Genomic DNA, 14255 nt, shown 5'->3' with positions numbered 1-14255 from the left:
AAAGACCAGCCAACTACGCAGCACATATTGTACATCGTTTACAAGTCTGTGCGCAAACACTGGTACATACAATTCCATGGGACGGTTATCACACGACCGGAAAGAGTTCAGGCGCAGGACCAATGGCTTAACGTGTTTTCCGAGGCACGGGAGTGTACATACTTCCAACTTCCAAAAAAATTAACAATATTTTTTATCGACCAACGAGGCAGTCAACGAGTACAATATTATAGTAGCAAGCCATCCTTAAGGTACATGGTGACGTACAAACATGGTTATCCTCTAAAAATCACTATGGCTGTGTATTAACTTATTAGATTCATAAATATTGAATAGCTTGTAGGTCAAAATCTTAGATAAGAATATTTTCTTGGTTAGTCATTTACCATAGCGCGATTGTCCCATAGTCGAGTTTTACTTTTTAAACTTATTTATTTTTTATTTTATGCGATAAAATTCAATCATATCGGTCAATTTTTATTATAGAATAACCGATGTAGATTGATTGATAGCATCATAGCTTAAGGTAATCAAAGCGGTCAATGAACGAACATTAATTTTGCGTTGCAACATTCACTTGTGTTGCCAACTTCATAATTAAATAAAAATAATCTTGATGTTATTGACAAAATCTTAAGGTGATTAAATATATTTTTAATATTGCTCTAAATTTTAATTTAATATAATAAATAATAACATTTTAATAAGCTTATTAACGTATCACGGTATCAGACTATTCGCACTATATAATAAGATTGAGAAGCGTTTAATAATTTTCAGATTAATTAATTATAATTAATGAGATTAAAATAGAATATTTCGTATTGTGATTACGTTATTACTATAAAGCAAAATAGTCGTCTGCGGGCTTCAAGCTACCAAGTCTGATTGACGAATTAACGTTTATAGAAAACATCAAAACATATAAAAATATCTTATGCCCGATTCTTAATATTTAACTACAACGACCAATTACTTTTGAGTCACGAATAACTAGCTCGTTCCTAAAAGCTTTACGGAACGTAAATACAACGAAACTTAAAAATGGTATATTATTAAAACGTTATTTAATTACGGCGAGTAGACTATTTCATTATCCTTAAACTTTTCTTACACGAAGTAACACGGTAATATTTAATATATTGTCACGTGATCAACATTTGACCAATGTAAAATTATATCTTTTTAATTTTAAATTCTATTTACTTAACAGCATATACAATAAAATAGTGTCACGTACTAAATGAATTTATACATATGACTCTCATTTTGATTTTTCTATTATGTAAATTTAGAAAAGTCTAGAAATCAAACTAAGCGACTGCTTCGACAATTATAACAACTGCTACCCACTTATTATAATTCTATAATGTATTGGCTAAGGCTATGTTCCATTGTTTCAACAACATAACTATATGGTCTCGATGAAGCTTATGTTCGTCAAACTGGCTAATTACTGCAAACAGGATATCAGTGCAAAATATTTTTTTACTTTTAAATCGTGTCCTTTCGTAAATATATAGTAACGAAATTATGTCTATATAGTAAGTGGACCCCATCACTCATAGACAGTGGCACTCTAAAACATATTAACTAATAGATATCACCAATGAGCCCATCGTGTTCCATCCCTAGTGTCTGTAGTTATATTGGCTCACTCACTCATCAAACCGCAACAAAAATACTAAGTATTGCTATTTAACGGCAGATAGATGATAGTACCTACGCAAACGGGCTTGCACAGAGACCCTATTTTTATAGAATTATATATTTTGTAATAAATGTTTTCTTAATGTTTGCTTTCCTTAATTTAGTATTATATTAATAACTTTAACACAGACGACTTGCATCATAGTACTTGTAGGCGAAATAATTAAAAATACAATTACATAACTTAATTACAGGAGAATTCAGTTTATAAATTCGATACCAACAATTTAATTTATTGCAATAGGTACATAAAATTTAATTTATTACAAGTGAGTTTCATATTTTATATTTTCTTTTATATTTTCTCGAAGTTAATAGTGATAAATATTGAAAATATCAAATTAAGACACACATGTGTTAAGACTTACATGTGAATAGGTTTGGTGCTTAATTCGTCGGTATAACTTAAAAATTTATGAAAATACATTTATTTCTCGTCCGTCCACTTAATAAAACCAAAACCAAGTTAATTTACTCGGATTCTGAGAAAAATAAATTCACGTTTCGAGTTAAAGAAAAGTTTGATTAAGAAATTTCTTTCGATTTTTTTTTAATCACTCTTTTTCTTTTACTTTTAATAAGTTGAATTCGTTAGGAGTCTTTGTGAATGAGACGAGTAATTTATGTTGGTGTAGTTTCAATACAAAATTATCCTTATCTGAATTTCGAATTCTTCGAAGTTCCAATAAATGACGTGTATGGCTGTAGAATTTGAAGTGCAATCCCTGGTGAAGACAATAATTTTAACTTTTTCTTTCAACAAATTTACCGTAGCAGCACAGATTTAAAAAAAATATAGAGATAAAATTATCGATCTCGGAAAACGCTTCGATTTGGAACTATTGTCTGTTTGTTGTAATATACAATGGAAGTGAGAACAGAGCGTCCATCTGTGCTTACACACACGCCTTGTACACTACGTACACTAAGGCAGTGTGACGCATTGATTTATTTGATTGAAGTAGTGACAACGCTTTGACATTATCTACGGGAAAAGATGAGCACTTGCTATAGTGCTGCATTTGCTCGTACATGGTCATAATACTGATACTAATATTGCATATACGAAATTACTCAACTCACAAATATTAAAACGAAATGATTCACTAGTAACAGAAGTAATTGGTACGATAATTATAAATAAATATAAAGTAGGACACTAACAGCCTAATTGTGTAAGTAAAATGTGTATTCTTGCTGATTTAGATAAAATAAAATATAATTAGACCTCAATACATTTAAACTGTATTTATGAATTTAGAAATATTTCATCATTCGTCACTTATCTGATTTCATACTTAAATTATTTGATATAATTGTAAAATATGTTTTAATTGGATTACTAATATACCTATGTTATTTAATTGGTAGAAATGAGTAACTTCTGACTTTTATTTATACTCTAGTCCAACTACACGAGGACAAAAGCCAAATAAACATTTGACATCGGATTGACGCCATTGATCGAGAGATTGGATATAATCTATGATATTCATTACGTATTTGCGAAAACATTGCTTATTGAACGCTGACGAAACTATTATCGGAGTTTTGGAATTAAAATTAATAAGTAGTTAAGTGGAACAGTATTATTTTATAAATAAAAATATATTAGAACTTTTAGTAGTGCACAATATATCAAAGTGATAAAAAAAGTTAAAGTTAAAGTTATGTTATTTTTATTCCTTCTTCAATTGGAATAAACATTTCGAACCGATAGGTATATTTGCATTAAGGTAATATTATCCTGTAAATTCAGAATTTCAAAAGTGCTAGTAAAAGCCTACTTGTAAAAGATATATTTTGATTTATATTTAGCTCAAGTTTACTAATTATTTAATCGAAGTCTATAAACGTTTTTGAAGTTGTTGAAATACTTGACTACCAATAATTTTGTCAAATCTTTAATGATGAAAGTCGGTCCTGACTCTCTTAAGATATTGTCGTTCCCACTTTAAACATAAGCTTTTCGATTAATTGGAGTAGTAAAGAGGAATATTAAAATTATTTTAAAATATATATATATATATATATATATATATATAAAAATTACTAATTTCTTTAAATATATTATTATAACACATTATATTATAATACATAACTTGGTGATTTATTTTATTTTATTTAATATATAAAAATGGATGTTCGTAAGTATACAAACTTTTGTCCGATCACCATTAAAATTTAATCAACTTCTTTACTGTTCTACTTAGATGTCAATTGGTATGTACCCACAGACTGAACAAAGTTCGCCGTCGTTTGCCAATATACATACATACATATAGCTTACACTATGTTTTAATTTTTATTTAATTGCTTGTAACAATTTCTTATCATTGTTCGAGAATATAATTTTAACTATAAATTAATTTATCTTTACAGAGTATAAATTGTGACTTGAGAAAAGAATTGGTATTACTTAGAATTAGTTGAATGTTTCAAATGAAATTTCTACTTCGTATACGTTGACTTTAAATTAAAATTATTAGTGCCCCGTGGCCAGAAAGTCTACTCTTTATTGCTAATTGACTGCATCTTTTGCCAACAACAAATAAAAGTGCTCATTAACTCACACTAAGATTACTAATTAATGAGAGAAGAATCTTACAAAGAAATACGGTTTATTAATTTATATTATAAAAGCATAACAATTTTAATGGTTTTTTTTTATATTTATTGTTTTGTTTAATTTATTTTATAAGCAAAAATAAATAAATATCAATATTAAATATGAGTTGTAAGAGTGTTGTAATCTTTACGATCTTGCTAAATTTAACTATTTTGGGGTGGTGGTTAATTTATAAGGCTACAAATTCCAGCTATTTTAGAGTTTGAAAGGTCCTGGGCTTAAACTCCTGGTTGAGCTAATAAAAAATAATTGTTAAAAAATTTTAATCAAGAGATTCTAAGTAACGGCTTAAAGTTTGGAAGTTCACAGGCATTCTTGTTCAGCGTTCACATTCTCGTGCCCCCTTAAAGAGAGCGAAGCCGTCGGTCCTGCGCTTGAACTCTATGTGATCGTATTGCCTTATAAGTGACCTATTCGCTCACACTTGATCACTATCATCTATTCTACATTTTTGGTTATTCACCATTAAGAAAGGCCGCCGTTATATTAAAATATTATTGAAGCGAAACTTCTTTGGATAGCATGATAGATAAATGTGAACTTCAAAGGGTAAATATATAACGTCTGAGTGAAACATCTCATATGATTTTAAGTTTTTACTTCTGTTAAGTATACGAAATATTAGGAGCTTTATTTGTTGATATTCTTTCCATAAAATGTTCCATAAAATTCCATAAGTTTCCATAAAAAAACTCTATTTGTTTGTACATATTATGTACAAACAAACACAGTGACCTGTTGTAAGTCATGAGGAATCCTGCGTACAATTTTTACTTTTGCCTCTTCATATGTTTACGTGTACCTCTTATGGTACATTATAATATGGTACCTTATATGGTATAAAACTAAATTTCAACAGAACTGTAATACAAAACTCTCTGTATAAATAGAAAATATATCGCTTTATATGACAAAAAGACGAAGTATGTAATTTAAATATATTTTTAGTATAGATAGCAATACTTAATGTAACTTAACTTTCTCATCTCATAATCTTTGTCTAACGGAAACATTGAGAAGTTAACCCGAAGATTAATTCAAGGATAAAATTTTCAATTTGTAATTTCCCTTCAATAAAAGTTTTAACGACTCCGACTTACTACGAAATTCTAGTTTACCTTTGTATAAATTAATATTTCGAAATGGTATCAAATATAGATTGCTTAAAATACAAACTAAATGAGGTTTTATTAAGTTTTGCTATAAACTTTATTACTAAACTGAATGTCTCAATATATTTTAATAGTAATCAAAAAATGTGATCAGTTTATGCGATCAATGCATGGTATTGAGGGATATGGGAACTAATATTATAAACACGAAAGTGAATTTGTTTGTTACGCTTTTACGCCTTAACTATTCAACCGATCTTCATTATATTCGGCACCCAAAATGTCAAGGGTACATAAAACAATAAAGTACACACCCCTTTCTCATAAGCGGGCAGAGTCAGAAAAAAAATAGCCCTCAGTTAAATTGTTTTGGAGGCTTTTAACTGTCTTGTTGGTTTAGTGAGTACCGCATAAGGCTGCAGATATCGAAGCTAGCGAAAAAAACTAGGATCAGTTTCAAATAGAGACTGCACATAATCAATCTCTCTCGATCCCAAAACGAAAACTAGAGAAAAGTAAACTGGGGAAAAAACTTAGTACATATTTCAATAACATCCGTCTCGAGACTAAAATTTACAGGTAATTTTAAATAATATATATACCAGCGCATTTTTTAAATTATTTTGATATTTTTAAAGATATCTATTGTAAAGGTATTTTAATCGTATAACAGTAAGGTCGTATGTGTGCTTTTATTTTAACAACAAATATAGACCTTAAATCTGCCTCGTTTTGGTATCGCGTAACTTAATAGTGAGTGTACTAATCATACTAAGCGTACTATTAATCATGTCATTCAATTCATAATGAGTGGCACTTTTACATAAGCAATAGAACAGCTTAAGTCTATTTATACGCCCTAAAAAGATTTGTCCATACATAGGTACATACATACGACTATTAGCAAATGTAATTAATATGACAAGTTGTCAGAGCAGTATCGGGAGTAACATCAGGGCAAGCTATTAATAAACATGTCATGTCAACGTGTTTTATTGGGTTCAGTGAGAGATTTCACAAAACGCTACACTCGTTCTACGGATCTCGACGCTCCTGTCAAACTTTTATCATCTAAAATATTTCTATCCTGCTTATTACAATTGAAACAATTATTTTACTACAGAACCAATCGTTGTTTATTTATTTGTAGCTTGAGCTTGTGAACTGTACATTAATATAGCTCAAGGCGATGCGCTATGCGAAGTACGAACACACAAGCATATTGCGCTTTGTAAATTTAAAAATACTTGCAGTTTATTATTAATATTTATTACAGTTTTACTTACGTGATTTGTCAGGGAATGCTCGATATAACGACTACGGTTCCCATCGTAAAATAGCGGAAGCGTGGTAAATGTATCGTAGTGATTCTGATGCACGTGTCGCCTTAATCTGGGTCCAGATATGTAGATATAATATTCCTGATCCGATCACCAAATCACTTACTTATTGGTATAAGACCACAGATCCATAGTTCCTTGATACAAATCCTACATTGGGCTGGTAAAATGTCATTAGGTTTCCTGTTCAAAAAGCTCAGTAACAGCCCGAAGTCGAAGTGTGTTGGAAGTTGGAATTGAAGGCACTTCCGTGCCTCAGAAAGCACGTAAAGCCATTATTTATTGTGCACTATAATATGTTCTGGTCTCTTTTGAGATTGACTGCCGTGGGGAAATCGAGCTGAGATGGCCCAGTGGTTAGAACACGTGCATTTGAACCGATGATTGGGGGTTCTAACCCAGGCAAGTAGCACCACATTTCATGTGCTTAATTTGTATTTATAATTCATCTCATGCTCGGCGGTGAAGGAAAACATCGTGAGGAAACCTACATGTATCTAATTTCAACGAAATTCAGCCACTTGTGTATCCACCAACCCGCATTGAAGCAGCGTGGTGGAATATACTCCAAAACCTTCTCCTCAAAGGGAGAAGAAGCCTTAGCCCGGCAGTGAGAAATTTACAGGCTGTTAATGTGGGCGAAATCGGTCAGGACAACATCATCATCACCATCAATATCATTCTTCATATCGATTCAAGCTGCGTATATATTTATATGTATGTATGTACATATGTTTAGTATAGTATGGTTTAGCAACTGCCCATAAAACTTTTGGTACTGACCTTTTAGTATATTGTAGGTATAAAAGCTTTCTTAGTCCTTACTAAAGAATGCAACAGCCTTAATAAAGCCGACAAATGAGACCTCTTCTTGAGGCAATAGGTTTGGAGTTTATCCCACCACGATTGCTGCATATACATGTAGCAGATTTTGTCTGACACATATAAGTTTCCTCCAGATGTTTTCGTTCACCTACCAAGTTATAACAACTAATTCAGCAAATTCAGTGGTACATGCCCGACTTTAAACCGACGATGTTCAATTAAGATTTAAATATTTAAGCACACCGTCTCACAACCATGCTTATGTATAAATATATGATTGGAAAATAATTCAAATCGTTTTTCTTTTTTTTCAATTGTTTTAATAGATACAATTAACCCAGTTGAGTTTTTTTATAAAAGATACGTAGGTACTTATTCCAAAATTGCTTAAAGAATAATAAACTTTTATGTACATTTACACGCTAGATTAGTCATTACATCCCCAGCTACCAGTTATTATGCAATACTAGAATGTTTAAGTACTTAATTATACTGATATCCGTTATTATAATTGTATCCGTTATTAATATAAAGTTGTTTACATTGAAGAGAAACTCAGTGGTACAATATTTGGGCTTGGCACCGTCTTCAGAAAAAGCTTTGTAGCACGGTCTTAATAAAATTGATAATAAAAAACCAATGTTTAAATCGATGCATTTTTAGTTTACACAAGATGAGCACAAACGTATTGCATTTTATTAAATAGGTACATAACAATCCATTTTGACAATATGTATGTCATATGTGTTGCAGCTCTGCTCTTTTAGGTCCAAGTGTCATCTTAATGATGGTCCAGTGCAAGAGCAAGCACCACTGAAATTTTCATGTGCTTAATATGGGTTTAATCATCATAATAATTCATTGCGTTTGGCGGCTCGCTCGGCGGTGAAGGAAAACATTGTGTATGTTTCTAATTTCAGCCACATTTAAATTCACCAATCTGCATTGGAGCAACGTTGAATATGCTCCTAACCATCTCCTCAAAGGCAGAGGAGGCCTTAGTACAAGAGTGAGAAATTTACAGGCTGTATATGTTGTACATGTTGTAATCTTGAAACCTTTCTCAATAAATGGACTATCGATTCGGACTGGTAATGCCTAAGATTAGCCCGTCTCAAAACACTAATTCGTCACTTATATAATATGAAGCTATTTCCACCTTCAACTCAAGACATAAAAATATTATCATAGGATATCCTTTCGACTTTAATCAATTTAATTATGTTTTTTTTGCTAGTATATATAGTGTCGTGGCCTCGAAATTATGTTAATGATAGAATCACGTCTTTATTGCGATGAGGGGACCGTTAATCGTAAATTAATTATATTTCACCATTGAATTATCTCACCTTAATGTTAATAAACTTTACGTCGTTTCTAATTTTAGAAATTTAATGTTGACATAATATTTATTGACCTTACAATAAATTAGTTAATCTGTGGATAATATTATAATATTTATTTTACATAAAACGAAATATGCATTATCCGTATTTGTTTATTTGAAATAATGGTAGCAAATAATTGCTTTAATACTTCACGGGTATTCACAAGCAGTTGAATATGGAAGGATGGAACTATATATACATATATATAATATCCGCGACATTTCCTCCTATTCAACGGCATCGCTCCCGTAGGACGTATTTTTATGTTATATAGTCTTTATATACATTTTTCAATAAATAATCTAACTAAAGTCAAAATTCGAAAACAACCTGTACAGGTTTATATAATAATCATAGTATAAGATCAAAACCTTAAAGGAAGTACGTCGTAACTTGTTATTGAAGTTTTGTTATCTTTCTCCTTGAGGAAAGATGAGCTTGGACAACGCTGTCCGTGTTGCGCTCACGTGATATAAAATGTATACTTCGCAAAACGAGATCTATACATTCAATTGAATAGAGATAAATACATTTTTTAAATTCACAAAAAATAATTAATTATAATATGTAAATTGATTGGACATAACGCCAAACATTGTTAAAGTTATTTAAGTATTTTTTTAACCTAAATACCTATATACACAAGTACAAATTGCTATAATCATAATAAAATCAATATTTAAACTTTTCATCCAATAAAAATTGGAATGCAAAACGATTTTTAAAATTCTTGGTATGTTAATTTAGTTTACAAAACAAAATATATAGAAAACTTTCTTATATAATAATCATCGATTGGCATGCTAGCCGCTGCCCTTCCATTCTATTCACTGCAATTTGGCAAAGATTTAAAAAAATAAGTGTGTTACAATGACCCACATACAGTTTGAAGGCCGCTAAAATGTCAACAGGACCTTTGCGATGAGAATCAGAGTAACTGTTCACAGATTATAAAACCGCCTCTACACTGCGCAGTTTCGTAACATGCTCTTATTAGCATAGCAGCACACATAGATACTTAAATGCACGGGTGATGAAAAAATTGTATGAAAATAAATGAGATATAAGCATAAGTATATTTGGTAATCAAAATAAACAAAGACGTTATTCAACAAAAATAATGGCTTCATTTAAACAACTGGCAACATTAATTTATTTTATGATCCCACTAATAAAAAGTTAAGTATATATCTTTATAAAAACATTGACATCGTATAACATTATAAGTAGACTTTACAGATCAGGAATCAAAATGTATTCTGAAGCAATAAGTAATAAAGCGAAATAACTCCACTGAGTAAGTCAATAATTCAGGCCAATAAATTTTATTGAAGGCGCCACAGATGTATTTCGTGTTTACTTGAAAATGAACGTTCACTTGTAATACAAAATTAAAATTGAAATTCAAAAAACAAAAGAAAAATGCTCGATGCAGTTCTCATTTCAAAATATACAATTATTTAACGTATCATATAAGTATTAATATTTTTAGAAATTGCAGCGTCAGTAGTTAGTTAAGATTGGCCTCGTTTTTGTTTTAAAATCACGATAACGAATATGATTGGACTGTTATCACATTATGGATCTACGTTTCTTAGCATTCCAGTAAATAAATTGAATAATTAAAAAAAATCGAATAAGTATTTTAAGAGAGCCACTGGCATTAGGCGACTTGCCAAATAAATAATTTGAACTACTTATTCAGGAAATCTGTGGTTTATAACGAAATTGTATTTTACCCAAGAGAAGATAAAAATTTACATTATTTAAAAAAATGGTTAAACATAATTCAATAAATGATATGAATACTAAAATTATAAAGAGGTAATTTTTTCCTTCGTATGTAGGTATGTAAAAGGTAATATCCGGAGCTAATGAACCAATTCTAAAAATAATCACTGGTTGAAAGCTATATTTTTCCTGAGGTATGAAGGCAAAATTATATTTATATCACATACTTTCCTTTTTACCAGTCTGCACCTATGCAAAGCCAATGTTGCTAGTGTTAAATAAATGTACCTACCATAAAAATAAATCAATCTGTCTCTACACGAAACAAATCCTTTGGCGAAAGAAGTGATCTCAATACTTTTAAGGAACAATATCTAAAGAAACTGCCTACAATTTCTCAAATAAGGCAAACTTATAATACAATAAGAATTTTAAGAAAGGAAATTTTCTTACTCCTTTGTAATATAAAATAATAAATACTCTTCCGTAGTTAACTTCCTAAGTTAGAAGATAAATAAATTGTCGATTAATTACACGTTTAGTTATTTAATATGCATTTATATTAACAGTATTTGTAGTAGCGTACAAATAATATCTTTCGTAATCCAATTTGCATTGTATTGCGTAAAACACGCCCCATTGTCTCCGATGAAGCAATCCTGACGTCAAAACGGTCTAGTCTTGAAAGCTCTTCCTTATTATAAAAATTAAATAAATAAACAATGTAATACTATTGTATTAGATAAGGTAATTTTCATTGTCATATTTAAAAAGATAATTAAATCATTAACAAAAGGAAGAACGGCAGCGATTAAGGTCACGTACAGACCATTAATATTATACCACTTTTTATTGCAAGAATTATATTATATCATGAAGAGTTTTGTAGAGATATAATATTTTTGTAGAGATATATTTATAGAGATTTTGTAGAGGTAATAATTAAAACTATTTCGGTTTCTAAAAATAAATTTATATCAAAATAATCTCTTTTTTATTATTTATATATATACAGATATATGACAGATTAGACTGTTTTGCTGTCTTAATTGATACGCATTAATTTACATTTTCAAACCATATCATTTAAATAACTCAATCATAGTGAACTCAGTGTAATTTCATCTGGCCTAACTCACTAATTTAAGATTCATAAAATATCTTAATGACAGGTAAAATTATCATACCGTAGATGTTGCAATGATTGCAACCAATTAAAATCTATTCTTATTACTGTCCCGATTTCTTACAGGTGAAATGAGATTTTTTTTTTAATAATATTTGTTTTCCTGTCACCACAGTAGCACCTACCATCATCATCCATTCTAGACGACAAAGGACCCCTCAAAAACACATTTTAAAATTTCATCAAAAGTGCAGTCTTTTCGGAGGAGTTCAGTGACTTGATGGTTCAAGACGTTGTCTAGTTATAAAAAGGTTTGAATCAACCAAGATTCTCTAATGCGAGATGGTGTTACACATGTGTCATTCCACACAAAACAAACATCGAAAACAATGTGAAAGGTCCACTCAAGTTTAACTGAAGGTCAAGGACTTCAGTTAAAATCTGCTTGTTTTATGCTGTTATATCGGTTCTATGCAATGGCAGTTATCAAAAAAAGAGACAAGTATGCCCGTTATTAAGATGTTTATATCAAAAATAACATTAAAACAAATATCCAACATCTTATAAATTAAAAGTACATTAAAGCGACTATTCAGTGATAGTTCAACTACTTAATTTAAAAATTGTTTCATTGTTCTTGAAAACACTAGTTAACAATGGAAACAAAATAAAATAGTACTTACAAGGCTCACTGTACCAGTACCATGTCATTAAGCTATTAATATATACAGCAGTCTTTGTTACAACAGATTGATTCTTAGTTACAATGTTGTGATGTGACCGCCACACAGTTTGTCATAAAAAAAGGTTAAGGTTATATATGTCATTCGAATTGGAATCCTATATGACATTATGTAATTGTCCATTATATTTTATTTCTATCACACGTGTTGAGAGTTTTATATACCATACCACAGATACCTTTGAAAGTTAACGAGCGTTAAAAGTTGTAATTTTTTTTCTTGTTTTTACAAATTTATTCTTCGATTAAGCTGTATAGAATGTAGAAGCATTTTTGTAGTATTTTGTCCCGATTGTTGATCAGAATCGATCTCTCTTCTAAATAATTAGAAACTCGATTGTAATAAAATTTTAGTTCCCATCATTGACGGTGTTAGAAATGGTGACATTTCTGCTAATATGTGACATTGGTGTTGCCTTCTCGGCACAAATAAAATGAAAATACACTGCTAATTTTTATGGGCTCCGGGGCAATTACTATCAGCTCAATTAAGCATTTGCCCAGTCTACCTTAAAATTTTAAATTAAAAACTTTATTATTTTATTAAAAGGAATTTTTAAATAAACAAACTAAATAATATTTTTATTGCTCCGTTATATTAACAATAGTCTTAAAATATTTTTCTGCATGTTCATATTGAGCAATGGAATTGACCTTACTGGGTTTTCATTGTTAAAAAAAACTATACTTTTATCTATCAAATAAAAAGTAATATAGGCACTCTAAAAGTTGATTTATAAGTAAATACTGTATGTATTTTGTAAGTATAGTTCGTTTATCAAATAAATTTAGTTTTATAATTTATATAAATAAACCTTACTGAATTTTTATTAATTTTCCTTCTACGTAAATACTATAGAACAATTTTGTATAATTAGTTAATATTAAAGAAGGTGATGTAATAATAGTTTCATTTCGCAGTAATTATTTCACAAGTACCTTAAATGTATCTAAAATGATATTCGTACATCATTATTCTGCGAAGTAATAGTTTTGCCAAGGCCATCTTTATTATCAAATGTTACCCCACACTTGATAAAATATTCTACTATACGTTTGTATGGCTTAGAAAATTTATTGTATTAATTTTTTTAATTTATTTATCATATATTTTACTTTACTATAAGTATTTGAAACGGGATATTTACCATGTTTTTTATTTTTATTTGGTGGGGCTCGATATTTCGACATTATCTACGAATGTCTTGTTCACGAGTGAACAATAAAAAACATGGTAAATATCACGTTTCAAATACTAATAGTAATAAAAATAGTCATGTTAATTTAAAATCTTATATATTTTACTTTGTTTTTGAATAACTAATTACTCGGTCACAATATAGAGAAATACTTCAATTTATGTCATGTTTAAATACTATAAATAGTACACAACAATATTTGGATAATATTATAATGTTTAGTAAAGTCACAACTTCTCTTGTTTTGAGATGGTTTGAAAAATATTCCACCATGCTGCTCCACTGCGGATTAGTACAAAGTGATTTCCTCAGGAGGTTTCCTTCACCGCTCGTACGACATCGTCATGACATAAAACTCGATAATGCTTGCAGAGTAAAACCACAACCTTCGGCTTAGTTTCATGTGCTCTAGATATAGGACCACGTCGTCTTTTTTTTCAATTATTATTCCGC

The sequence above is a fragment of the Vanessa tameamea genome, chromosome 11, assembly GCF_037043105.1.
Source record: "Vanessa tameamea isolate UH-Manoa-2023 chromosome 11, ilVanTame1 primary haplotype, whole genome shotgun sequence".
Classification (NCBI taxonomy): Eukaryota; Metazoa; Arthropoda; class Insecta; order Lepidoptera; family Nymphalidae; genus Vanessa; species Vanessa tameamea.
The sequence above is the reverse complement of the archived record's forward strand: the minus strand, read 5'-3'. Positions refer to the sequence as shown.